This window comes from Rhinolophus ferrumequinum (genome assembly GCF_004115265.2).
Source record: "Rhinolophus ferrumequinum isolate MPI-CBG mRhiFer1 chromosome 15 unlocalized genomic scaffold, mRhiFer1_v1.p scaffold_54_arrow_ctg1_1, whole genome shotgun sequence".
Classification (NCBI taxonomy): Eukaryota; Metazoa; Chordata; class Mammalia; order Chiroptera; family Rhinolophidae; genus Rhinolophus; species Rhinolophus ferrumequinum.
Window position 1 is genome coordinate 4143543 of NW_022680357.1, and position 26597 is coordinate 4170139.

Consider the following 26597-nt stretch of genomic DNA (forward strand, 5'->3'; position numbering starts at 1 on the left):
ACCTGGTTTTCCTTCCCTCCCACAGCACCTATTACCTTCTAACACCCCATAAGATTTGCTTACTATGCTTACTGCCCCCAACCACAAGCCAGCGGTATCGGAGTTCCATGAGGGCAGCAATTTTTGTGTTTTGTCACCAATGAATTACCAACGTCTAGCATAGTGCTTAGCATGGAGGGGAGGAATGATACATATTTGTGGAATGGACAATCCTAGGACTTCTCTTCATCACCCTCCTGTGTGTTCTGTTTCTTCCTGCTTCCTGGATCTCCTGCCTTCTTTCTTGATCTATTTCCTCTTTAGTGGAGCACATCCTTCCGTAACTTTCTGAGAAAAGGTGCTTGTGAGCTATATATTTTTAGACTCTATAGCTACGTATATATTTACACTCACATTTATTGTACAGTCTGACAGATTTCTTCACATGTAAGATGGTAATAAATATTGAGTATTTCAGAAGGTGGTGAGAATTAAGATAAATCATACAAAGTGGTTAGCATTCTCTGAGGACAGGTTATTATTTCTTTGCGATGACTGAAATAAATACAAAATAAGTGTTGTTGGGTGGGAGTTGAGTACAGTAGCCAAGAGCAGAAGGTACCAGCCTTGGTCGACTGGTTTTGAGTCCTGTGCTCTATGACCTAGTAACTGTACGGCCGAGAGTAGGTAAGTCAATGAAGCTTCAGTTTCCTCATGTAAACAATGGAAATGCCATGTTTCCCCGAAAATAAGACCTAGCCGGACAATCAGCTGTAATGCGTCTTTTGGAGCAAAAATTTATAGCGTAAGACCCAGTCTTATGTTATATTAGTGCTGATTGTCCAGCTAGGTCTTATTTTCGGGGAAACATGGTGGTCATAGTGCCTACTCTTTTTTTAAAAACCGTTTATTTAAGTCTGTTTTTCCAGGACCCATCAGCTCCAAGTCAAGTAGTTGTTTCAAGGTAGTTGTGGAGGGCGCAGTTCACACTGGCCCATGTGGGGATCGAACTGGTAATCCTGGTATTACGTGCATCGCTCTAACCAACTGAGCTAACTGGCCACATATATAGTACCTACTCTTTATACGTAGAAGGGGTTATTAAGGCAGGTTAATGTTTCCAAATGTTGAATGTAGCTTGGTATGGTGGCAAAAGCTCATATGTACCTTGAACTTGACTTTGTGTCCACAGAAGGTGAGAGTGTCTGGAGGGGGGTTGGCAATGGGATTGGCAGCATGTATCAAAAGTCCCGAGAGGGACACGTGCCTTTGGACCCCGCAGTTCCATCTGCTAAGAATTTATCCTAAGGAAATAAGCAAGGGTGTGCCTAGATTTAAGTGCAGGGCCTTGTTCATGGGGAAAGTTGCCGGGAAACATTTCCATGTCAGTTAGAAGGGAGCTGGGCCAATACAAGGATCCATAAGCTATAGGCTTTCTCCAGTGGAGTCCTCTGTGCCCTTACAAGGTGCCTGCTGACAATAAGATGTCTTGAGAGTGTACATGACACATGACTGTCATGCGGGGTTTCAGGCGGGGTCTCTGGTCCCGCTCCCCACACAAGAACGCAGGATATGGCGAGGCCAAAAAGGAACACCCACGGAGCCATAGGTAGGGAAGTCATACCACTATGGTCTCGCTGGGTTTACACGACGTGCGACTTGCTGTCCGCTTTGCTGCCAATCGACCGACTCTCCTCCACTCTCCTTCAGTCTCCTCCTCTCTCCTCGACTTCCCTCCCTAGCCGCGGCAATTATATTAGTGGCCAATGGCTCAATGGTTACAGCTGACGGCCAACCAGCCACAGCTGATGGCCATCTACTACCTGAGCCAGCACCTTTCCACATGAGGCCGAGAGCCTGGAAACTGCTTTCTGGGGCTCTGTCCCCACAATGACAATACATTGTTAAGTGAAATAAGTGAGTATCAAAACAGCATGAACCCTGTGGGGGACGGGTTACACTTGCCTTTTTATTGTTTTTAAGTAATTGTGCAGAGGACTGGAAGGCAGGAGTGTCAGCCTTCCTCTATAGCCCAGTGGTCCAAGTACAGCTTCTGGAATGTGGGTATGAAGATCCTGGTTCTAGCACTAGACCGAGGGCGAGTTACAGAACTGTGCTACCATTCAGCTTCCTCATCTGAAAAGCTGGGCAATGATAACTGAGATGCTCGTTCAGAGTAAATGAGATTAGGCAGGAAAATTCCATACTAAGAGTAATCCCTGAGTAAATGGTAGGGGCTATCATTGCTATCTAACAATTAAGTGTGGCCAGTGGGAGTCACAGTACACTTATTTTATTGCGATTTCTTTATTTCTAAATTGTTATTGTTAAAAATAAGTATTTCTTTCTGAAATAGAATAAAAATTTATTTAAAAGTATGCAAACCTTCAGGTAACAAAGATGATTTGTTTTGTCTAAAAAAAAAACATAGCCCAACAATGTGAATTGTTTATGCCACTTAATGCCACTGAACTGTACACTACAGTGGTTAAGGTGGTAAATTTTATGTGTATTTTACCAGAATTTTAAAAAAAAACCACCACCACTATCATAATCAACAGTAACAACTACCAAAAAATTACATCATCATCAAGCGCAAAACAAAAGTTCTGGAGGTGTTCCTGAGACTATTAGCGGGAATGAGATGGGAACGTTTTCTGTCCTATAAATAAGATTTGAGACCCTAAATTTCTTACTGTGAACACTTCTTAGTTTTGTAACTAATGAAGTTTGGTCTTCAGGTGTTTACACTCAGCCTGGCTTCCTAATCCGAGCGACGGTTCAAGCGGCAGGTTGGAGCCCAGCGGCCTTTGCTTCGGGTGTGACCTTGACCATCCTGGCCACTGCGAGCCTCAGTTTTCCAACTAGGGAATCTGGGATGACAGCTCGCCCCCTTCAACACCCCGCCCCAGGATTGGCTCCCAAAAGGCCTCCAACACCCAGGCAGGGCCGGCGGCTCCCGCCCGCCGGATCCCAGACCTGAAGTGCGGCTAGAGGGCGCTCTCGATATCCACAAGTGCGCGGAAGAGCGACGGCGGTTTCGGCCAATGGGCGAGGGCGGTGGCGGAAGTCCCGACCTGCGTCGCACAGGTGCGGGGCGATGCCGAAGGCTCCGAGCGGCGGGGCGGGCGCAGGTTGAAGGCGTCTAATGCTGGGGCTCCGCCGCCAGGAGCAGCAGGACGCGGAGGGGTCGCAGAGCCGCGCAGCGCTGCGGAGGAGGCATCTGAAGCGAAGTGGAGCCGGGGGCCAGGACCACCAGCCACCTGGTGAGTGCGCGACGGCCGCCCGAGCGCGGCGGCAGCAGGGGCTCGGCGGGGTGGAGCGGCCTGTGCGGTGCCTCACCTGGGGCCGGGCTGCCAGGCCGAGGACCGCGAGCGCCGTGCGGATGGCGCTCAACCGCCGTGGGAGCTGCCGCTGGCCCGGCGGGGGCGGCCGGGGAGGTGTCACCGGCCTGTCGCGGTGGAAGTGTTTGGAAAGTTTGTTGTCGGCGCAGCGCGGCCTGGAGCGGAGCCTCCGGGGTTACCTTTCGTTCTGTTTACGGAGGAACCGCCCTGGGCCTTCACCTGTGCCGGTGTCCCTGTGGCTCCGCCCGCAGCACCGCGGGCAGTGCGAGCTGTTGCTCAAAGCACCTGATGCTCCCGGCCCTTCAGATTCCCGATTAGCCTGGAGTCTAAGACACTCCTTTCCCGGCCGGGAGGGTGGTTTTCCTGCCTTGAGGTTCCGCTGGGGCACAGGCGTCTGTTGCGGGAAGCCCCTGGGAGGCTGAGGGGAAAGGGAGCGTGACAGGGAGGAGAGATTTTAGGGGAAAGGGGGAAAAAAAGCACTTGTTGCGTTAAATGTTTTGTTTAAAATATCGCTATTGTTTCTACGTTTTCTCTCTGTTGCTAAAAGTATCCCTAGTGTTTTTATGTTTTTTTTTCTCTGTTAAGTTCTGGACTTTTGGGAAGATAACTTGTAAGGGAATGTGAAATAGGTGATAGAAGAAGCTTGCAAAGTTTGGTTCAAAAGGCAAATCCCTTAACTGAAGGAAGATCCATGAAAAGATCCTTTTCTTTTTTGGGGGGGGTCATGAGCCCCTTTGAGAATCTGATGGAAGGTATGAGTCCTCTCCTGAGAAAAATGAACACCTACACCGAACTGAACCTTCTGCAGCTCACCTGTGAACTTCAGGTTAAGAACTCAGTTTTGTAGAGATGGATGATAATCCAAAGTCAAAGCGGAGGACGTGTTCAATTGAGAAAAATGGTGAAAGGCAAAAGGGATGTCATTGTGTGTTGCGACATGTGTGACTACTGTGGGGTGCCCTGGCTAACACGCAAAAACACGAATTAGGAGGCTTGGCGAACCTCAGTGGTGACTTAAGCTGACGATAATCCTGGATGTTTGTAAATGAACTTTGGCACAGTGATGCTTTTGCAATGCAAGGTGTGTACTTTGATGGCGTCCATTGGAAGAGGAGAAGAGCGCCTTTTCCCATAGTCTTGGTAGTTACACATGATGGAATTTGCTTTGCATGAGGCAGCTTTCTAGTTCAAAAACACTAGAATCCAATGAGAAAAAATGAATTAGAGAATAAAGGTTAGACCTCCCCTCAGGAAGTAGGAGGAACGAGGTTTCTGTGTCTTGAGCAAGTGTCCTGCGCATGTACGCATGTGAGAATATGCCACATTGCCCATCAGTAATGGCAGAGACGCTCCCAATATTGGATGTTTCACCTGAGGACAGATAGATTTGCCAGGGAGTTTGTGGCTGAAGTCTGGCATTTGGCGGTGGCCCTGTATGAGAATTCCCGGTGGCAGCGATTAATGTTCCCGTTCTTGAAGTGTGGACAGCCAACAGGGGGCGCAGCAGGAGCTGTGAAGTCTGGAATCCGCCAGCCCAGCTCCACACTCAGAGGGGCCAGGGGCTGTAGTCCCACTGATCCAGCACTTCCATAAGGCCGCCGCTGGGCTAGCTAGCTTCCACTTGTTGCTTGGCTTCTGTCAACAGTGTTGTGAGGTAAGTGTTCCCATTTGACAGGTGTGGAAACAGAGGTGCAGAGAGGTTAAGTACCTGCTTGGTAGATGGAGTGCATCTGAGCGACAGAGGCCTGGGTGCCACCCTGCCCCTCACGGGAGCAGTGACCGAGGGAGGGTCTTCTGGGCAGCTCCTTGCAGCACTGGGTTTAAGGATGTCCTGGTGTCACTGCCCAGGACGTCGTGCCGGGGGTGGCGCCTGAGTGTCCTGACTGTGCTGGAGGCAGGAGGGACATCTTCACAGGAACGGACAACACTCTTATTTATTTCTTTGGGCAGATGGCTGAACTCTGTGACCCCTGGAGCCTGTTTCAGCCTCACGCTGTCAGAAAGCAGCTGTTTGGAAAGAGGCTCTGGTTCATCCTGACTCGAGGGCTGATACTCTGAATGGGTGAGGCTTGGAATCCCCCCTTTGGAGAAAAGAACTGGGCAGTGATTTTGTTAAGGGTAAAATTGGCCATTAGGCCGAGTGGCTCCCTGCAACTCGAGCGTGGCCGAGTGTGTTTGCAAAGGTGGCTGCGAGTGTGTTTGCAAAGGTGGCTGCGCGTGCAGGAAGCGGGTGGGGAAGGCAGAGAACATGGAAAGAAGTGGGTTCTGATTTCCGCTCTCCCTTTGGGTAGTGCTCCTCGTGTGGTCTCGTGTCGCGTGATGCATTTCTGTCCCCGTGTCTCCCCTACAGCAGTTACTGAGCTGAGTCCAGAGCTGATGAGGTCCCCAAGCTAAGAGGGGGAGTGTAGGTTTGTTCCACTCTTCTGACGTGCCTTTCACCAGAGGGATCCCAGCAGCAGCCCGTGGAGAGTGGGGCCTGAAAAGAGGCTCAAGGCAGCCTGTTAAGCAGGTCTGGGCTTCTGGGCTGCCGTTAGCAGTGGGGGGAGGAGGAAAAAGCTGCTCCTGGGGGTCCCCCCGCTTGAATTTGTGTGCTCGTCCCCTGAGCCGCCTGGTACTAGGTGTGGGTACCTGTGGGGCAAGTGCGCGAGGAACTGGGAAGCGCGGCAGAAATGGGGGGGGTGGCAAGGTCCTTCCCTTCTGAGTAGACGGTGTGTGGAGAAGCTCGACTGGCAGTCCGCTTTGCCCCGTCCGAAGGGCTGTCTTCTGTGGAAGTGGACTTTGGCTGTAGCAGGAGCCGCGGCTGAAGACACTTGGTGCAGAAATGATTCCCTCAGCAGGTGCGAGGACTAGGTGCCAGCTCTGCCTTCCTTGTGATGACAGCTGGCCACGGGGCTGCGGAACGCAGTTGTTTTGAAGGCAGGTTCAAAGGGCAGATCACCGGGGAGGAAGTGCTGGTGTGGAAACTGTGCGTTTTGGACAAATATCATTCAGGCCTGTTCAGTAGGACCGTGTTCTGTAACCGTATCACATCCTTTACTTGTCAGTGTGACACCAGCCCCATGAAAAAGTTATTTGAATATCAGAGCCGGTGCGGATCCTCTCGCGCTGAGTCGACAGGCAGAGCGCATTTGCTCAGAGTCGTGGGAACGTGTTCTGAGGCCGCTGTCTTAGCGGGGAAAGGCCTGCGGGGCTCGTGCTGGTTCTCGGAACCTGTTTTCAGTGCTTGGTGCTGGTGGAGTTTGTATAGTTGCACAAAGTCTGTTTCCATCCTCTTAGTCTAGAAAAATTTCCTGATTTAGACTGAAATCTTTACTCCAAGAAATTCCCAGTTGTTTTGAATGTATTGAGAGAGAGCGTTTATTACCAAGGATTTATTATGTTCGTGGGCTTCAAATCTCTTATCAGAGCAACTGAGTCGGGTTTTTGTTTAAATAGCTGGATGACACCCAGAGCCACAGATGCAGGAACTGACAGCACCGCAGAGTGTGTGTGTGCAGAAGATGAACAAGTCTGACATTAGCAGCCCGGGCCTGGGTGCACGGCCCCCAGAAGGACAGACACGTGCGCTTTCCGTCATGAGGATTCCCGAGGGGCCTGATGAAGGGGGCATGTGGTTCCTGGTGGCCCGGTGACCTCCTGCCTCCACAGACAGGATTGCACGCCTCCTGCACCAGCCACTGGGCTTTAAATCAACTTGCAGCCCGCAGGGAATGGAAACATTTATAGGCGTGATTTGCTGTCAAGAAGTTTCTTCCGGGAGCGTTTGAGACCTTGCTTCCCAGCATGTCAGTTTAGCTCAAGTAAAACCTTACAAAAATTACAATAAAGAAGACGTTTGTTCCGGAGGTGTGTGTCCTCTGCATGTGTGTGGAGCTGGTGGCAGGCCTGCCCACGTCGCAGGGGCCTGATGACAGGCTGTGTGCAGACGGCCGCATGTGTGTCTCGGCGGGATTTCAGTCAGAATTCATCCCGCGGAAAGCTTAGCTTTCACAATGAATTCATTGTTCACGTCTCATTCCCCAACCTGTTGTTCTCTTGGAATTCATTTTACTGCAGCAGGAGTTGTATCTCAAAGTGACAGGCGTGTATTGGATGCTGTCAGAGAGGCCTGATAAGACTCGCAGGGAAGCTGGAAGCCTCTGGTTTCCTAAGTGCTCGGCCGGTCGTGGAAACGTGGAGAAAGCGGCTGGGAGTTAACTTTTCTGTTCTCCCTGCCTGTTTCTGGGAGCCTGGGAGGACGGGGCGTGTAGGGCCGGGAACTCTGCCCCGAGCAGGGGAAGCCAGCTGTACCTCGCAGACCTTGCTGTCAGCCCCATGTGAAGTGCGGTGTGTGTGCCGGGCTGTCGCCTGGCTGTGACGCTGTCCTGCAGTGAAGGCAGGAGTTCCCTGTGGAGGGGCCCCCCTGCTGCATCCCCGTCCTGCGCTGTGCCTGGCGGGGCTGAAACATGGACACAGGCTCTTCCTAGTTCCCCCTTCCTGCTGAGGCAGGAGGTGAGGGCTTGCTGGCGGGTCCCCAGCTTCCAGCACCCCTGTCAGTTTCCCCTGCCTCTCCTGTCACTTTGCTTCTCCTTGGTGAGGGTCCCTCCTCAGACGCCCCTGCCATGTGGCCTCTCTTCCCAGCCAGGACGGTGTCAGGAGGCTCTGGGCTGGCAGGTTCTCCCCTTTAGGCCCTTCCTCTTGGCCTGAAGAAATCCCCCTCGGTGGAAACCGCCCCCGGTGGCTGTGAGGCCTTTTCTGACCCATCAGCTTCTTCATCCTGCTCCCCGCTCGGCCCCTGCCTTGGTCTGACCTGGTTCTGTTGTTTATTCAATGTTCCGTTTCTCTAAAGCAGGTTTTGCGCCTCTCTGTCCTTATCTCTCTAACCCTTGCGTCTCTAGACGGCTTCTGTTACTCTTGCACTCTTTCTCCTCCTCGTCCTCATGCCGGGGCTTTCTGCGGTGTATTGTCACACGCCTGTGTGTCTCATTCTTTGTGCTGTTCGTTAGCAAAACCCTGTCTGCATCTCGCATGTACATTCTGACTCCTGCGTGCAGAGCTGTGTGTGTTTGAGGGCTGCAGGGCGTCGTTCTAACTTCTCTGTTGCCCATTTACTGACCAACACGACAGCATTCCAAAGTAGGAAGAAGTCAGAGGGTTAAACACATGGACCCGTGTTCCACTTCTTCATTGTGTAAGGAAATGTAATTTCAAATGGAATTTCAAACTTCGGTGTGTGTCTTCTACCCCCTCCCTGACCCTTGAAAAGTTGTATTTCCAAGCCCCTGATTCCGTTTTATCTACAGCCCTTCCTGGGAGGCTTTGGAGATCAAGTGTTGGGTTAAATCTGGATCAGCAACTGTTAGTGTCAAGCATGCAGTGTTCTGGGCTGAGCTCTCCATGTTGGCACTGTGTCGCCGTGGCGGGCGAGACCTACCGTGGACTCGACCTCACAGGGTCCCCGTCCTCACAGTGTCCCCGTCCTCGCAGGGACCCCTGTCCTCACAGGGTCCCCGTCCTCACAGGGACCCCTGTCCTCACAGGGTCCCCGTCCTCGCAGGGTCCCCGTCCTCGCAGGGACCCCGTCCTCACAGGGACCCCTGTCCTCACAGGGACCCCGTCCTCACAGGCACCCCGTCCTCGCAGGGACCCCTGTCCTCACAGGGACGGCCCCAAGTTCCTAACCTGTAGAAGAGCCACTGTCAGCGGTGCGCACATGGCCGGGAGGCAGCCCCTCCCAAGGCAATTCTGTTCCCATCAGGAGGACAGTTTCTGAACGATCCCTGGTGATCACGGTCACCTTCGCAGTCCCTGTGACCGGAAGCCACGCTGCTCTCCCTGTGATGGAGGGACCGTGGGGGAAACGCCCCCTGCTCTGTGGTTCTTTGACACACATGTCTTTGCCACTCTGGGCAAGGTCATTGAGGGCTTTTCTCAGGCCTCGTCTTTGCTGTGATTTCTAAGGGTGTCCTGTTCCAAGAGGAGCCTGTGTTCCATGCGTGGATGCAGCCACCAATGGTGCCATTGCTTTGCCCGCAGGTACCTGAGGTGCCACCCTCCTGAAATGACCGGAAGTGCGGTGGGTGAGCATGGTGAGCAAGAGAGCCACCAGCCTGGCAGGAGGGCAGGAGCGCATGGGCACATTAGGCTCAGCATCACCCAGTGCCACATGGGCTTCCTTTGGGAAATGATGGGAACAGCACAGTCTTTGGGGCAAACTGCCCCGACACTGGCCCTGCTCAGCCGTGTTCTTAGCATGTGGACAGACACAGCAGCCAGACCCTGGGCAAGTGGGGACGTACGTAACAAGCTGCCGTCCTTAGCACTTGAGAAGCTTGGGAACTGCTGGGCTCTGAGGTTTGGTCATTACTCACCAGCTGTGTCCCTTGAGGGCGAGCACGCAGCCGCTCTGCACATTCTCTCCCCGTGGCCTGTGACTTAGGCTGGACAGGAGGCTGAAGAAGGAACTCTTCCCTCAGTGCGCAATCGCAGGAGCTCAGCATTTACTGCCCTGTTTTTCTATTGTTAACTCATTTTTTCTTCCTGCACTTTGGCATTTTTCTTTCATGGGTTTTTTTCATTGGTCAAAATTACAGTCTTCTACTGATTGTGTGTACATAGCTGGTTATTACCAGATATACAGATTTTAAAATGTGCATCTAAATATAGTTTATTTGTGAATGCACTTTATTCTCATTCCAAAAAAAAAAACAAAAAAAACCCCAACACTAATAATCTAAATTCTCTCTCTCTTTTTAAAACAAAATCTTAGAAAACTCTCCTGCCCTGAAGCTGCTGGCCCTGGGTTTTGTGTCTCTGAGGTGGAAGTGGGTGACGATGGGCTGGTGGTGGGTTAGAAGAGGCATCAACAGAACAGGGCTCCCCGCTCTTGGCCGAGAGGAATCCTGGGATGTGAAAGACCCGATCTGCAGCGCAGTGGTGGGGGACAGCCTGCCAGCGCTCCCACCCGTCTGTGAGCCCCACCAGCCACCGCCCCTGCCCAGGGGATGCAGGGAAACCGACAAACAGCACGGCCACTACCACTGGTGCCTGAAGGGCGGCGAGGGCCCTGCCAGGAGGGGTAGCTGGCCTTTGTGGGCTGCTACAAAGAAGCCAGAAGAACCGTACCCACAGTGCACGTAGCAGGGGTGCCCAGAGGGCAGGGGAGCAGGGAAGTGGCCGCCTGTGGAGGAAGTTCAGGGAGGGAGGCAGATCCCCAGCTGGGAGGACCAGACTCTGTGTGCCTGGGTTCGGCTCCCATAGGACACCTGCTCGGCTTCAGACACTGAGGCCTGTGGACAGTGCGAGCTGAGGACGGTGCTCTTAGGTAGCGAATTGACACTAAACGTTTTCTGTGTTGCTTTTCTTCCCTTCCCCTCAGTAGCCCTGTGTTTTTCAAATTAGTGTTGAGCAGTGACTCTGAGTCAGGTTTTTAAAGACAGAATGTTCTCAGACCCTTGAAATTCGAGTGAAGATATCAAAATAGCCTCCAAACAAACTTATTTTTATAATAAACTTCATTTTGGAATATTTTTTGATGTATACAAAAGTTGCAAAGACGGCACGGAGCTTGCATGGTACCCATCACCTACTTCCCCTCGTGTTAACATCTGTGCAAGCATGCCACATCTGTCAATAGTCAGAAATCGATGTGTGCTGTTAACTAAATGCTCACCCGTTTGGGGTTTGCGTTAGGTTCCCCCAGTGTCCTCTTTTGTTCCAGGATTTCATCCGGGGATCACATTGTGTCTCGTGGTCGAGCCCCTCGGTCTCCTCTGGCCCAGGACAATTTCAGTCCGTCCTTTTCATGAACTTGACGCCCTGAAAGAGTAAAGGTTGGATGGATACTTCGTGGACTGTCCCTCAGTCTGGGTTTGTCTGACGTGTTATGGAGACAAAGCTGGGGGTGTGGGCTGAGGAAGAACCCAGGGAGGTGGGGCCCGTAGTGCATCCTGTCAGGGGTACCCGACGCCCACTGACTGTCACTGCTGAGGGGAAACTGGATTAGTGCTGAGTGACTGGAATTAGGCCCATGGCCCTGCTCTGCTCTCTGATACGTGCTGTGCGTGTGTCATAGCATGACCACAGCATGTTGATTTTGGAAGGACCTGCGTGTACCCCATTGGGTCCTTCCAGTTTCCAGATGACAGCACTTGGGACCTAGGGGGCTTCAGACTTACATGTACCTGGTCAGAGCTTGGCATGGGGTCCAGGCACCTGCCAGCTCGGGCCAGTCTGCAGACATGGACACTCCAGGGAACTGTGCCGTGACGGAGATGTCCCCAGGTGCAGAGTGGGCCTGAACTGACTCAGAACTGCTTTCCAATCAAGGGCGGGCCCATGTCCCTCTGGAGCATTTGCCTGTGGTCTCACTGGCCTCTGTGCGATCTGCTCAGGTCCCTGTGCCAGGTCTCTTGGCGCTTTCTGTGCAGCTGGGAGGATGGTTTGGGTCCCCCGCCTTTGTGAAAGTAGGTGGTCGGCTCTGACCTTCTCCTCTAGCTGCTGCTTCTCAAGCTGCAGTGTCGTTTGCTGTCTAAGGACCTTTGCCTGGAGTCAGAGATCGAGCTGCGTGCGGGTTGTTCCTTTCCGGCTGTTAGATTGACCCGAGAGCAGAGGGTGGTGTTCCTTCTAGACTGGAACTCAGAAGGTCGGCGTTCAGGAAAGCCATGAGTTTCGTTCGCTTACGCCCCGTCTGTAGATTCTGAGCTCCAACCTCCTTTCCGCACAAGCACAGCAAAAGGAAGACAGTTCTGAAGATAAGAATCGGTAGGAAGAAAGACAGGCACTGGGACAGGCGGAAAGCACTGGAAGAAAATACGGTGATGGCTCCTGGCAGCCGGCGGACAGGCCTGTGGGTGTTGAACCCACCCAGGGACTCCGGCCGGTGTGAAAGCGCGTGGCAGGGGCTCGGCGTTGGCTAAGACAGGGCGGAACACGGACGGGCCAGCCGCCGTCCTGCTTTTCTTCCTCGTCCTCTCCTTGTCCTGCTGACTGAACTCCCATCTACATGGGTGAGCGGTAGAGGTGTGCGCGTATGTCGTGCTCCACAAAATAGGTCTTTCTCTGCTGCCGATGTGAAGTGTTACTGTGGGAGTTGGCCGCTGACACTGGGACAGAGGCTCTCTGTGTTTCACTGGCCATTGTTGTTCCCAAGAAGAAAGTCTTTATTCAGAATTTGCAGATAAGGAGGCCCGGGAGGGAGAGCATCTGTTTCTGGTGCTTTTTCAGGCGTCAGGATAGGCATTCTGGGTTAGAAACGAGCGGGGCTCTCTTCCGTGTTGCAGACCCCGGAAGTTCACATTGCTGGGGGTGTTCCTGCCAGATGACACTTACTTACATGGCCAGTGGCATTCTGGGGGCTGGCTTTTGTCTTTTTCCTATTTCAAGGAGAGAGAAGCTTCTGAGGATTAAACAGCAAGTTTGACCACATTGAGGTGGCACTTTCCTTACAAGATGGCCTGTTAGGGTCCTTAGAACAGGTGTCCGTATCGCTGTGGGTGCGTGTTTATGGGGGGGACACACTGATGGAGAGTAAACAGCATCCAGGGTGTTGTAAGCACTTTGGGCAGTTCCCCCGGGTCCAGTGCTGCTCCCAAGGATCTTGCATCTCGCCTGGGAGGACGCTCTGCCCTCGGGGTGCACAGTCCTGGGGGGTAGGACAGAGCAGCTCAGTCCACACTGCGGCTGAAGGACTCGGACACAGGAGGGGAAGGGGTGGAGCGAGTGGTGAGTGTCAGCCCAGGAGAGGGGACTGCGCTGGGCCTGCTGCAGGCGTCAGGGGGGCCCTGTAGGGTCCCAGCCCAGCAGAGGGGCCGGGGTGAGTGGGCGGTGCTGGAGGTGGGGCCCTGGTAGGACTGGAGCCCCAGAGAAAGGCTCCCATTTCATTGGAAGTGCCAGTAGCTCTAGGTTTTATTTTAGCTTTTGACCTTTTGTCCTGAAGCTGGGGTTGGGAGGTGCGGAGTGAGCAAGAGGGAGAGACGCTCAGCACATTCCAGCCTCACCACCCACTTCCTCACCTACCAGAGAACGTACTTTTGATCAACCTAGGGGTCCCTCAGATTCCCAAACAAGATCGTGGGGAGGAAGTTTGCTGATGGAATGTAATTCCCAAGGAAAGATTCATGTTTAAGGGATATATAATTAATGTGACTTGAGATTAAGAACTCAGTGTTTCTCTTAGTTGTCCCCTTAATATGCTAAATTATTAATTGTAGCAAACCAGAAAGCAAGAAGAGCTTGTTCGTAGTGTTTTCTGCCTAAAAGTAGATTTTACTGAGTGAAGTTTTTAATGCATCTGGAATCTTAAGTATATGGACTGAATGAATGATCTTTGAAATGCTGCTGTTTTTCTGATGCAGCTCCAGAGTGACAGTCTTGAAAAGCAGAAGTAGGATTTCCACGTGGGGAGGGGCCCTGGTAGGTAGTGATTTCTGCCCCTCACTAGGATCTGCATCTAAAAGATACTAGTTTATTCATCTCCTCGTTAGCAAATACTCCTCATACCTCTGTGAGTCCTTCCTGAATGAGCCTGGAAGGAAACTGAAAAGGTTTGTGGGCCCCACGTGGCATCACCAGTGTCCCCCGGTGGGTGGGCCATTGACAGGGTCCCTCAGAGGCAGCAGCGAGCTCCCCTGCTGTTTCTGCTGACCCTGCCCAGGTCTGACTCTGTCCTGTCCTTTGCACTTATCAAGGGAAATGGTTACAGGAACCACCTAGAAGATGCGTCTCTCCTTCTCCCAGAGGTCGTCACTGCTTCCCTCCTGCTTCTTTGATCCCAGTTGGTACCTCTGCTGTACCCCGACAGCCTTGTGTCCTGCTGTTTTCACTTCACATTTGGACCCGGGCATTTCTGTCACACTCCACTTCCAGTGGCTGCCTCGTCCTCCTCCCTGGGGGAACCAGGAGTCGCCCTTGTCCTGTGGGTAGACGTTTACGTAGGCCGTTTCCAGTGTTAGGAGTTTGTTCTTAACGAATGTTTTCATAATACAAATCTTCTGAATTTCTGACTATTTCGGCTGGATTCTGTGTAGAGGAATGTGCCAGGTCGGAAAGGCATGAGCCTAAGGCGTGCTGTGGTGGGGACCCCTAAATGCTTCCCAGGGAGGTCCTGCCAGTTTGGGGCCCCGTCCTCAGTCCCCGCTGACACCGGTATCAGTGTCAGGCGCTGCACCCTCTACGAGCGGGAAGGGCTGAGAGCATCCAGTTTAAATGTGGTTTCACTGCTGGCTGTGTGAGTCTGCGCAAGGACTTGCTCTGTGCCTCAGTGTCTCCATCTGTGGAGAGGATGCCAAGGTTTCCACACCAGGAGTTGCTTGAGGAGTAACCGTGATCGCGCAGGAGACGCTCAGAACAACGTGTGGCAAACAGTCAGCACGTCACTGTTAGTTACTGTTTTCAGAAGTCGAGCAAAATGGCATTTCATTAATCTCGTTCTGAGCAGTGGTATTTAAGGTTGTCTCTAGAAGGGTGTATGTAATTATACGGAGAATTTAAAGAATGAGCGTAAAACAAGCTCCCACGTGGCCCGCATCCTGCTTTAAACATCGGGTTTTGGGGGTTCTTAGAAGCCCGCTGAGGGCCCTCCTCACCGTCGCCTTCCTGCGTCCTGATGTTCAGGGACTCAAGTTCCCGGTGTGGAAAGTAAACCGTTCGGCAGCTCCCACGGGTGGGAAGTGAGCAGAGCTTCGGTGTCGTGCAAAGAAATCGTGTATGTCAGCATTTCCTCATACGATTGTGGTGACACGTACAAAGCTAATGTTGGCAGTCCAGGTGAGTGACATGCAGACACGCTGTGTTTGCTGAGTCCTGTGATCGGGACCAGACCTCAGGCTGAGGGCAGCCCGGCCTTGTGCCCTGCGCCCGCCCTGCATGCCTGTCACTGGGTGAGGGGCTCGAAGGGGCTGGAGGAGAGAGTGGGAGGACAGATTAGGTGGCCACGCTGGGAGGCTCACGCACTGAGTACTGCCCGCTCCGTGGAACAGTAGAAAACAGTCCCACTCTGGTCTTTGTTTAAAACCAGCCACCCACTTGCCCAGAGCTTCAGCTCCTCTGTGTGGTTCCATGCGAGTGAGACAAACAGCATTTTGCTGGGTGCTGTGCTGGGGGCCCACCTGTCTCCTCTGAGCCTGCTCCCCGTCAGCCAGGGGTCAAAGGCCTGGATGGGCCAGGCCTGTGGCACAGTCCGTCCTAGGAGCACACGCAGGCAGAAGCCCAGGCCCGAGTATCCCTCCGTCACCTTAGCCCGTCGCCTCCTCCTGCTCGTACAACACATTTCACAAAAGGCCTTGGTGTGTCTGTCGCCGGCCCCCAGCCCTCAAAGGGTGGTCTGTGTTATCAGCTCTATTAATGGAAGAGCACCTTATGGCTCAGAGAGTGGGGTTCCCCCGTGGTTACCCTGTTTCAGCGAAGTCACAGACCTTGAACTTGGGTCCTGGGGTTTGCTGCTCCACCGCAGGTGTTTCTCAGGGTGAAAGTCTGGGGTCCGGGGGAGGCAGCAGTGCTTGCTGTCGCTACCTCCACCTGCTTTTCTGTGCTGGGTCTGGTTTTGGGGGATTTGTTGGGGTGAGAGAGGAGGGTCTTACCAGAATGTTCTTTGCCATTGAGAACAGCTGACCTGCCAGCAGAGTCCCTTTGGGGATGAGCTGGTCAGATTTGGTGGCAGCCGCCCACCCCCATTAACACAGGGGCCCAGGGGGTGTTTCCTGTGGGTGGTGAGCTGGCGGTACCTGTCGGGGTGCCTTCGGAGCCCCAGAGCACACCCCGCCCAGGGGAACTCTAAAAGGCAGCTTCGCTTTGGGAGTTTGGGAGCGTTTCTCTTGCCGGCTGGAGCCTCAAGCTGCGTGACAACGTCTTGACCATACAAGGCCCTGATTTTGATCTGGATTCCTCTGCTGGTGTGTTAGGGCGCTCAGCCTTCCTATATTGTTTTGTCTGACTCACAGCAGAATTGGGCCTCCTGAGAGTATATATTTAATTCCCATTTACTCACGGATGGATTAAACACATTTGGAAAGGGCTGGAAGGGCTTCTTTTAGGATGTGATGGCCCCGGGGAGGAGAAACTTTGGGTCGGTATCCTGTGTGGGATTTAACTGTAAAAGTGCTCCTGGCAAGCTCCCTCCCAGTCCGTCAGCTGGAGTGTTTTGTGTAGATTCACCCACTAAAGCCCGCGCTTCTCCGTATCCGTGACTGTGCGGTAAAGGGTCTGAGCCAGAAGGTGACAGAACTTGTCCAGGGTCAGAAGGCCAGCCAGGTGCAGAGTGCTCGTGGTACCAGTCCCAGCATGGCCCTTCTCTGCTTGTTCCTGTACCTGCCTGTCTGTCCAAGGCCCGTTACTAGTTCACACGCAAAAGGTTTCCAGTTCAGTAACTAACGATTACGCTTCGGATCTATTTATTCTCGTCACATCCTGGAATTCCTCCTCAGCAAGTTTTTAGAAATTAGAAAAAAGTCTCTAAGAGCTGCAGCATGTTTAAAGAATCCAGTTGTGATTGCTCAGATGTGGGGTGTGTCAGCCCCCCAGCTTTGAATCCATGTGAAATCCTTGCTTACTTTGCACGTCTCTGTCCTTAAGAGATAAACATACAGAGACAGAGACAGATAAAGAAAGACCCAGAGGGGTCTGAGGGCCATGTTCATTCAGTAGTTGGGTTAATCATATACCGTGTTTCCCCGAAAATAAGACTGACCCGGAAAATAATTTTTCTCAGGGTGCCACCCGTCATTTGAGGTGCCCAGAATGGGTGTTTCGGGAGTGCTGGGGTCCCCGCCTGGCACCCAGGGGTTTTGTGTGGAGGTGGCCCCTGCTGTGAGCCTTGAGCTGCTCCTGCTTCGGGACTTTTCCACCGGTCGGTCCTCTGCCCAGAAGGCTGTGCCCAGGGGGCTGTAGGGCTTTCCCACCTGCTGCGGTCCTTGCTCAGATGTCATCTTCCCAGTGAGGGCTTCTCTGACTGTTCAGTTCTGCACCACTCCATCCAAACACTCCCTTCTCCCTTCCCTGCGGTATTTCTCACAGCGGTTACCACCGCCTGACACATTAACTTTTACCTGGATTTTGTTTTGGGGGACTCTATCTGTCCCACTAGAAGGTGCCTTTCTTGAGCACATCGGCTCGGTTTTGTTCTTGGTTTCTCTCCAGTGAACAGAGTGTGTGGCTCATAGTAGGTGCTCAGTGAACCTGTGAAGTGGATAGAGCAGTGTGGTTCTGAGAGCTCTGCATTTCCTGAAACCATGGGAGCTGCTATGAGGCGCTGCTGTTTCACGTAAAGCATGTGATGGAAAAGCGCGCGCGCGCGTGTGTGTGTGTGTGTGATCATCTCTTAATGCCCTTTCCAAATTCCAGAGTTCTTTCTGTACTTCACTTGAATGTGGATTTCAGGATGACTGGTTCTTCTTTCTGACTCAGGAAGGCTGCTGTATTTTGAACCTGAAACTTTAGGGGAAAGTGAAACTTTAAAATGCGTGATGCACGATTAGCTCTTCCTACATTTCACTTTCTACATGTGAGTATTCCCTTCCCTGTCATTCCAGCCCCATCTAAGCCTCCATCACCGTCCCCTGACCAGTGCTGCGGCCTCCAGCCCTTCCTCTGAGCCCCCTGCCGACCCTCCTTCCGGCCCCTCAGCAGCCAGGGGTCTGCTCTGTACCCCAGCACTCATCCATCTCACCACGGCCAGCCTCACGGCTTTAAAACCAGTCGTTTCTGTAAATGATGTCGGGCCCGTCTCCCGGTTAAGATGTAGCTTCCGGGGGGGACCACATCTGCCTCTTGGCCGTGTCACTGGACCCCCCCTGGCACAGTGCCATGTTCATTCAGTAGTTGGGTTAGTCATATACCGTGTTTCCCCGAAAATAAGACCGACCCGGAAAATAAGCCCGGGCAGCATTTTTCCGGATGACACCCCCTGAACATCAGCCCTCATGCGTCTTTTGGAGCAAAACTTAATATGTGATCCAGTCTTATTTTTGGGGAAACACGGTAGTTCGTTTACCTCCTTTAAGAGAGTCTGATGAGTAAAATGACTGCATGTATCTTTATGAAATAACAGAAAACCCGTGGCTTTGCAGAGTCACGTGTAGGTAGAGACGTCGCTTCATGGGGTGTCTGTTCTGTCAGTTAAAGGTCTCGGAGCTCCCCATGACCCCCCAGGACTGTGCTCCCGGAGTTGGGGGACATGCTGTGAGCTGCGGCAAATGACAGAATGTATCTGTTGAGTGTGGACGGCGCTAGAGAGGTTCCCGGGTGACGGGGAGTGCTGGGAATTCCAGGTGGAGGGGTGTTGCCAGCATCCTGTCCCTGCCCCCATCAGCCTGGCCTTGGGGCCACCTCACCACCCTCCACACCTCTGCACGCACCCGTTGTGTCTTCCGACTGTGCCCCCAAAGCAGGCACAGCTCTGCTCAGGCTCCAGAGCGTTCTGTCCCCACACAGCACGCGATGGTTTCCGCCCGCAGCTGACAAGAGCCAGGTGACTAAGTCGTTAATGTTACAGGGAGGCGGCGTGTGTCCCTTAAAGGAGAGGCTTATTATAAAGGCCTTTAAACCTGTCGTTGGCGTTGTGCTTGGGCCGGGTGAGCTGCCAGGCATTTTGAAAAGCTGTGAGTTAGCAGGTGCGTCATGTGTCCAGGTGGCGAAGCCCGGGGCTCACACTTTCTTCTGTGACGGGCTCTTTGAAGGATCAGAACACAGTGTTTCAACCCCCAGGATCTCAATCCTGGCCCCCGTCCTCGGGGGCCAGTGCTAAGGACAGAGGCACCAGGTTTGTCTTCATTCTTAACGCCCCTTACCTGTGGTTTGGTGGGGGGGGTGGCTCCTCGTAAGAGACGTGACTCCCCACGGGAGTGGCTGTTCCAGGACAGGTGTGGGGCTGGTGGTCACTGTGCTCGGCCCCTTGTTGCTTTATGCTGGTACAGTCAGGGGGTCTTCCTGACGATCAAAGGGGCGCCCAGCTGTGATTTTCATCCCTGCTCTGAACTGAGAGTTCGCTTCTTTAGTTAAAAAAAAAAAATCGTAAATCAGAGAAAGGATTGGGTATAATCTTATAGTGAGTGAAATGTCGAAGGTGAGCATTTGCCAACAGCAGTGTCACCAGAGTTCCAGCCAAAACCCTTGTGTTTTCAGCCCCGAGACCGACAGAAAGGAAAGGAAAGCCTGACTCACACGGGCTGTGTCAGCCCTGCAATGCCGTGGCACCGACTGCTTTCCCGTCAGCAGGGATTCGTGCGGAGACATTTGGATGAGCGTCTTTGCCTGGCTGGCATTCGTACCGTATTGAGCACTGAATGTGGGTCTGGCTTCTCAGGAGTTGTGCGTCACTTGACCCCCGTTAGGGGTGTGCCCACGCCCTCCTCAGCCTCGTCCTGCTGCCTCGGCCACTGGCCCCTGTGCCCTGCAGCCCTTCTGCTCAGTCTTTCTCAGTGTAGTCACAGCCCAGGTCGGCAGTCTTACTGTGAAGTCTCATCAATACTGTGTAGGTCATGGATGTAAGTTTCTCGTTGTTTCCCAAGGATAACCTTAGGCCCCACTCAGCCCAGAGCACCTGTGTCCCGCTCTCCCGTGGGACCGGGCACTCAGCCCTGCCCTCTGTCACTGCCTGCTCCTCTCCCCGACCGAGGACTTCCTGTCCCCCAGGGCACTGCCCTACTCGCAGACCTCCCAAATTCCTCCCTGGGCCCCATCGCCCAGGGAAGGAAGCACTGGTCAGACACTCCCATGGGCTCCTACCTGCCGGCCCTCCGGACCCCGGCCATTATCCAGGCGAGGTCAAAACACCCCACAGACCAACTTACGGAGGAATGTTGCTTCAGCAGCCTCCCTACTGGGGAAAACGGCCACCGTTTCCTACCAAGGGGCCCAGGTCTGGAAAGAAAGGAATGGAGCTGCCACGACACATAGTCGAGGGGCTTCCCCCCACATGCCCAAGGTATGACAAGAGCCAAACCGTGACATTTATACATTAGCAAGCTCAGAAATTATTCATCAGCTCGCTGTTCCCTCACAGACAGCTGGCAGGTCAAGTAGGAAAGATCAGATGGGACGGGGCTCGTCTCCACCCTCAGGACACCCCAGGGAGCCTCCCTCGTCAAGGGGCTGAGGCCTCAGGACCGGCCTTAGGTCAGATGGAAGACTCGGGCCACACGACTCACGAGCTGGGCACGGCACTCAGAGCTGGGACCCAGCAGAAGAACAGAATGTTTACTAAGTGCAAACGCCACGCTGAGCAACACGAGCTACACAAAGGTGACCCAGGCCTACAAAGCCTGGAGGGACCAGGCCATGGGACAGAGGAGGGAAAGGCAGGTGAGTCAGACGAAAACCAGGGTGCCCCGGTGCAGAAGGAACGCAGACTGTCGCTTGGACGGGGCAGAGCGGAGCTGGCGCTGTGCTGGGCCGCACACGTGGGGCTAATCCGGAGATGGCAGGGACCCGGGGATACGCTGCATGTCCCTTTCTGAGGATCAGCAGCTTTGAATCAGTTAGAGCAGTGCCTCAAGTGACCCCCCCGACAGCTCATGGCTTACCTTAAAGCCCATGTGAATTTTACACTTGATTCCTTGTTCTATTTTTAATACCAAAATGTTTTCTCGAACACCTCGCAGAGGCCACCCTGAGACACTCGATGAAACACATGAATTAGAAAGTTCAGGCTGAGAACACCTCGGGGAGCGGCGGGGGACCAGGCGTTCAGATGCACAACAGAACCCCAATGCCCAGAGCTGGGTACCCTCCCACCTTTGGGGAACACAAGCCAGCTGCCTGGGCGTCGTGCCCAGAACCTGCTGGTCACTCAGACACACCTGTTACCTGGGCCGGCGGCCAGGAGGACAGGCGCAGCCGAGTGGGCTTTAGAAGGGCCCCTCACCTGCCGGTGTTCTCCACACGGCGTGACTCTCGGAGCTCCGTCCATCCCAGTGGCCCAGGCATCACCAGTCCCGGCGGCTGTCCTCACACGGCCCGACACTCCCTCCTGGGAGGGATGCCAGAGCCCAGGCCCAGCCGGCCTCGAGGCCCACCCACGGGAGTCCAGACCTGCAGTTCACCGGGGACCCTGAGAGCCTGAAGAGCAAGTGGCCTTGCGTCACAGACTATGCCATCCTCTGCCAGTGACAAGCCAGCCTGTCAAGCCCTGCCACTGATGAGCGGCCAGGACGGAAATGCCTGCGTGGCCTCCGCCATGAGTCACGTCAGGGCTCACTGGTGGGTTGCTTCTTGTGGACTCATTTGGATCCAGTTGGCATCGTTAAGAATCGGGGCCACTCACCGCTCAACCTGCCAGAAGGGAGATTTCAACCTGTACAAGAGCCAGGCCCTCCGCCAGACCCGGAAATTCCACGGGGCCTTATCTCGGCTGCAGCCCCGACGCCCACAGACTGACTCTTCCTTAGACGCACAGAGCAGGACCCTGGAAAAGCCGTGTCCCCAGCACCTGAGCGAGGAGTGTTGGCGATGGTGGTCCGTGGACAGGTACCCTGAGGCATCACTGTGGGGCGAGCTGACTAGACAGCGACTGACACGAGTGCCAGGGGCGCCGCACCTCATGTGCTCGTGTTGGTGATGAGGAAATAAAGAAAAATACAAAACACAGAAATACTGAAAACACACAAAACTCCCAAATGCGGAATCTCAGGCTCATGCATAAGCACAGAGAGGACATCTCGGTGGCATCTACACTAGCAACTGGGCGTGACTGAGGCCTAGGGGCCGGCACGATCCTGCAGGAACGTCATTTCGTCACCGCACAGTCTGCACCAGCACCGGAAGGAGGCCCCGGTGACGTACACGTGGGGAGGCCACACGAATAAGCAAGGGAACTGGACCGAGACTGAACACAGGCCGGGGGCAAGACGCAGGGGTCTCTTCTTCCTCCCTTTCTGTCCTTTCCTCGATTTAGCTAACAAGCGTGTGCTACACTTACAGAGCGGCACGCGGGTTTCCGTGTTTGTAAACCTGCCGGACTTCAGACCGCTTTCGCACTGATCACTTCCCTCTATTGACCTTCCCCAATTCTCACTGAATTAGCGTTTGACCTACTTGTGAAGTGCTGGCTTTAAAAATATACAGCTTCCCTAAAGGCATAAAAATGGAAAATGCTGGGCCTGGCTCTTGAATATTTAACGAGGACAGCACACCCGCCTCCCTGCATTCCACACGTGGGTTCTGGGGGGAGAGTGAGGGGGGGACTGATGCCCAGGTTGGCTGAACCCCACTCCAAGTGGGTACAAGATCCAGACGGAGCTGCTTGTCTCCAGGAGAGGTGTGACCCCTGCCTCCCTGAGCTTGGACCACGGGGCTGTGAGACGTGGGCAGGGCGGCTGCCAGGCCACAGAGATGACGCCCTGGCCACGGCCAAGCCCATGTCACACGCTCTCCCAGGAGACCCCTGACGTGGGGTCCCACATTGGAGGGAGGCAGACAGGCAACCCTGACAGCCAACCGCAGAGTGAGCCGCACGCCACCACTCCGCGGAGCCCAGGGCACCCTTCCCACGGGCTGCTTGGGAAGCGATGCTCTGAGGGGACCCGGAAGGCCCCCGGGCCCCTCAATCGACCACCCCCGAGGCCGAGGTTCTCCCTGTCCATGCCGCGCCCAGAAGTAAAACCTGGCCCGTAAGTTAAAGGCAGAATCGAATGCAGCACCCAGCAAGTGTTGTGGGTAAACTGAGGCCACTTGTTCACAAGGGCCGCCACTCAGGGATACAACCACATGGTCCAAAAGTGGAAAGAAGGAACAAAGGGTCGAGAATCAGGCTCTCATGCAAGATTCTCAATGGAAAATTATTCTGTCCACACGTCTCCTCTGGCTCCACGAGTTCTTTAGAGAGTTTGCACTTAGCTCCTTTCAATCCTTCCCGATTTCCACAAACACGACAAAATGGACAGGACCACTTTGTTGCAAGAGAAAAGGGACGGCCAGTGGAGACTGGAAATGAAGAGGGCCGAGTGTCCTGCACTAAATGCGACATATATTCTCTCTGTCCCCACTGAAATCTAAGTGTAAAAGCAGAGAGTTTTCTGTGCACGAACATTTGCAATCAACCTCATTAGAAATAGTTAGGTTTTACTCTGAAATTATCTATTTTAAGTGACCATTTCAAATTTGCACACAAAACCTTTACCTCTGCCCTCTTTTCTGCTTTGTTTTCTACAGTTTCTCATATCCCTGATCTGGAAGAGGACTCAGACGTCATCAATGACAAGTGAAGAGATGGAAGCCCAGAGGCCAGAGGCTTGTCGGAGGCACGGGATTCACAGAGCGGGGCCGGGACTCCAAACAGCAGCCGTGCTCGCTGTACAGGTGCGGGAGGGCAGCTGGCTCTGACTTAGTTTCCCCTCCCTGAGACCCCACGGTGCTCGGGGCGCACCCAGAGATCCGAAACCCTGTGGCCCACACGGGGAATAAAGGAAAAGCAAGGGCGCATGTCAGGGCTCCAGGTGGGACCCTCGCGCTGCCCCCGGCCACTTGCCCTGGAAACAAACCCCTCAGGCCGCAGGGCCCTGACCCTCAGGCCGCCTCCCAGCCCCCGACGACGCCATTCACTGGAGCTTAGAAACAGAATTTAAGATGACACACACAGGACTCAAATGAGGCACAGCAGAGGCAAAGGCCACCCCTGGGAAGCCGTGAGGCTTCTTCGGGAACAAACGTGCCTGAGAGTCACCTGCGGGGCTCCCACCACGCTCCATGAGTAGCAAGGATGGTCACAGGCCCCGCTCAGTTAGGCAGGACCGGGCCCACAGAGAGAAGGTCACTGAGGGAGGAGAGTCGTGAGCAGGATGCGGATGGGGCTGCCGACCCCAGGGCCACCTCCCCAGGTCATAGCTGCTAAGAAAATTGATGTCACAAGACAGGGATGTCCATCTGCTGGGGCTCCTCAGGTACGTCCCTCCCTAGAGACGTCCCATGCACGGAACATTGCACATCAACCCCTACAGGGGTCACACTACTCATTTTCGTGGGGTGTACGAATGTTTATCATCAAACTGCTGGCGTCAGGAAATCACCTAGAGATGGAGACAGGCGGGAACCACGACGCCCGGGCAGGCGCTCCAGTCGGAAGGACCCAGGCCTCTGCCAGGCTTGGGGTGAAGCCTCCTCAGGGCCCGGCTCTCCAGTCCCGTGGGCACCAGCGCTCAGGGCTGGCAGCAGGACCCTCAGACAGACACCGTCAGGGTTCACACCAGGCCCACAGCCCCCACGGGGCACCTGAGTCCTCACCACCAGCTGTCCCCACAGCCACCGCCTTGCTGGCTCCCTGGTGGCCTCCGCTCTCTTCCTGCACTCAGTCCTGCTGGCAGGTCCAGTGCAGAGTCTACCCTCCTTCACAATGGGGCAAAGGGCAGGCCCACGGCTCCTCTACTCCCTCACCCCAAGGACTGCCTGGAGCCACGCGCTGCCCCCCTCTCCTGCTTTGAAAAACCGACCTCGGCAGTGAGGGGCCCGCCCAGCTTATCCCTCCACAACCACCCGCACCCACCCAAGCCTGACTTGCCAAGATCCTGGAAGCCCAACTGCCGAAGAAACCAGAACCCACTAGAACACGAGGCCGGGAGGGACGCTCGGCACAGCACCCACCAGGATGCCGCGGCATGCCAGCCCGTGCCAACACACGCGACGATGGCACGTGCACCAGGAGCGGCACTGCCCAGGCTCCAAGGCATCCAGTTTCTTGCAAGAAACCTCAGTGGCTGCCCAGGAGGCTGCGTCCCTCCCCAGGGCACAGCTCCAGTGTCCAGAACGGGAACCCGCCCTCCAGGGCCTGTCCTAAGACCAGCCGGGGGTTCTGGGGGGAGCATGAAAAGGCAGCTGGGGAAACAAGGGAGACTGGGGGGCCGGCTCCCACACACACGGCTCCTGGGCCCCTCCAAGACGTTTGCAGTGAGCCAGGCAGAATATGTAAGAGACAGTGAGAAAAACACATGCTGACGGGGAGATGAAAGCATTCTTGGCACCTTCTTCTGAAAAACAAAGCACAAAAGTGAAATAAAGAGCACTAGAGCTCTCTCTATTGACTGCAGTGACACAGCACCAGGTACCCGGGGGCAGGGGTCCATTCACAGTCACTGACAACTCTATGACCAGAGAGGTACATTAACTGCACCACGTCACACTGGAAGTTACATTGTGGGCGGAGTCAAAGTCAGGCCCGAGTCCCCAGTCTCACAGACACCAGGGAAAGGCTCCGTCCCATCAACTCCAGACTGAAATGTTCCAGGAGCTCTGCAGTCTGGGGAGAGCACATGAGGTATTCATGAGGCACTTCCAGGAAGGAGAATTATATCTAATGTGTCCCTAAGGGAACACGGGAGAGAAAACACCCAGGACAACGGAAATGAATAACTGTAGACATAGCCCCCCTGGAGGAAGCCAAGGCAGGAAGTGAGAATTCTCACTTGGGCTGTCTATAGAGAAGGTCATGGCAGCGGTGGGTCCGTTGTCAGAAGTTCAGACAAGAGGGAAAGGGTTCGGGCACTGGGGGCTTGGGCCCCGTCCTGAGACAGGAATGTGGAAACTTGGGGGAGGTGGGCACCAGTCACAGCCCAGCTCCCCACGCTCCCTAAGAACCTGTCTGTTGACTTCTTCAAAAGTACTCCTCCAGAAAACATCCTATAACCAACCCCACCTCTCCCACAGGGCTTCACTGACTGAACTCACCACCAAGCCAGTGAACTCTAAATGCTTCCTGAAGGTCCCAGGTCTTCCATTTCTTGGAACTCCTCCCCCCTTAAATCTCCCCACCCAACCCCTATCCAAGCACCACCTTTTGCAAGCCCAGGTGCTCAATAAACACTAGTCAAATGCCCAGCAGGAAACCTCCCACCAGGCCGGCTGAGGTTCAGTCCTAGGATGATCCGGCAGGTTTGCTTTCCTTAATCGTAACTAGGAGGTCAGAGGCTTTCATGTGTGAATCAACATCCTGCTTCTCTTCCATCGTGTAATTACTAGTGTCCCACTCCTCCAAACCCCTTTTCCTCCACCCTCATCCTCAGATTCCTCACTCAGGGTTTAATTACCTAAGAGGGAATGTCTGGGACATTCTTTCATCAGAAGCAAGAGAGAAAAAACTGAAGACTGAGTAGCTTATACATTTTCTCATTTGAAGTAAAACACTCTACGACTATGACTAATGTGAATTAACATTATTCTTTCTGGCAAATTCACATTATCTGTGACTAAAACTATCCCTTATTTACTATCAGCTGTTTTATGAGACAGAGACTGTATCTGCTCCATTACCTTCACGTTCTAAATTTCAGTTTTACATTTCGGAAAACAAATGTGGTTAAGTGGATGATGATTTAA

The 26597-nt window shown here is 53.9% G+C and overlaps 3 long non-coding RNA genes across 3 annotated transcripts; 1 reads left to right on the top strand and 2 right to left on the bottom strand.

Annotated features, from left to right (window-relative positions):
• Positions 1 to 3049: 3049 nt before the first annotated feature.
• LOC117019435 (uncharacterized) lies at positions 3050 to 25361 on the top strand. Its single transcript, XR_004422490.1, has 3 exons — positions 3050 to 3245; positions 5274 to 5385; positions 23445 to 25361. It is a non-coding gene; the product is annotated as an uncharacterized LOC117019435 (long non-coding RNA).
• LOC117019437 (uncharacterized) lies at positions 10785 to 15265 on the bottom strand. The gene is made up of 2 exons (XR_004422492.1): positions 11480 to 15265; positions 10785 to 11120 (listed from the first exon to the last, which is right to left on the bottom strand). It is a non-coding gene; the product is annotated as an uncharacterized LOC117019437 (long non-coding RNA).
• LOC117019436 (uncharacterized) lies at positions 17548 to 23200 on the bottom strand. Its single transcript, XR_004422491.1, has 4 exons — positions 21160 to 23200; positions 19085 to 19285; positions 18653 to 18965; positions 17548 to 17729 (listed from the first exon to the last, which is right to left on the bottom strand). It is a non-coding gene; the product is annotated as an uncharacterized LOC117019436 (long non-coding RNA).
• Positions 25362 to 26597: the final 1236 nt, after the last annotated feature.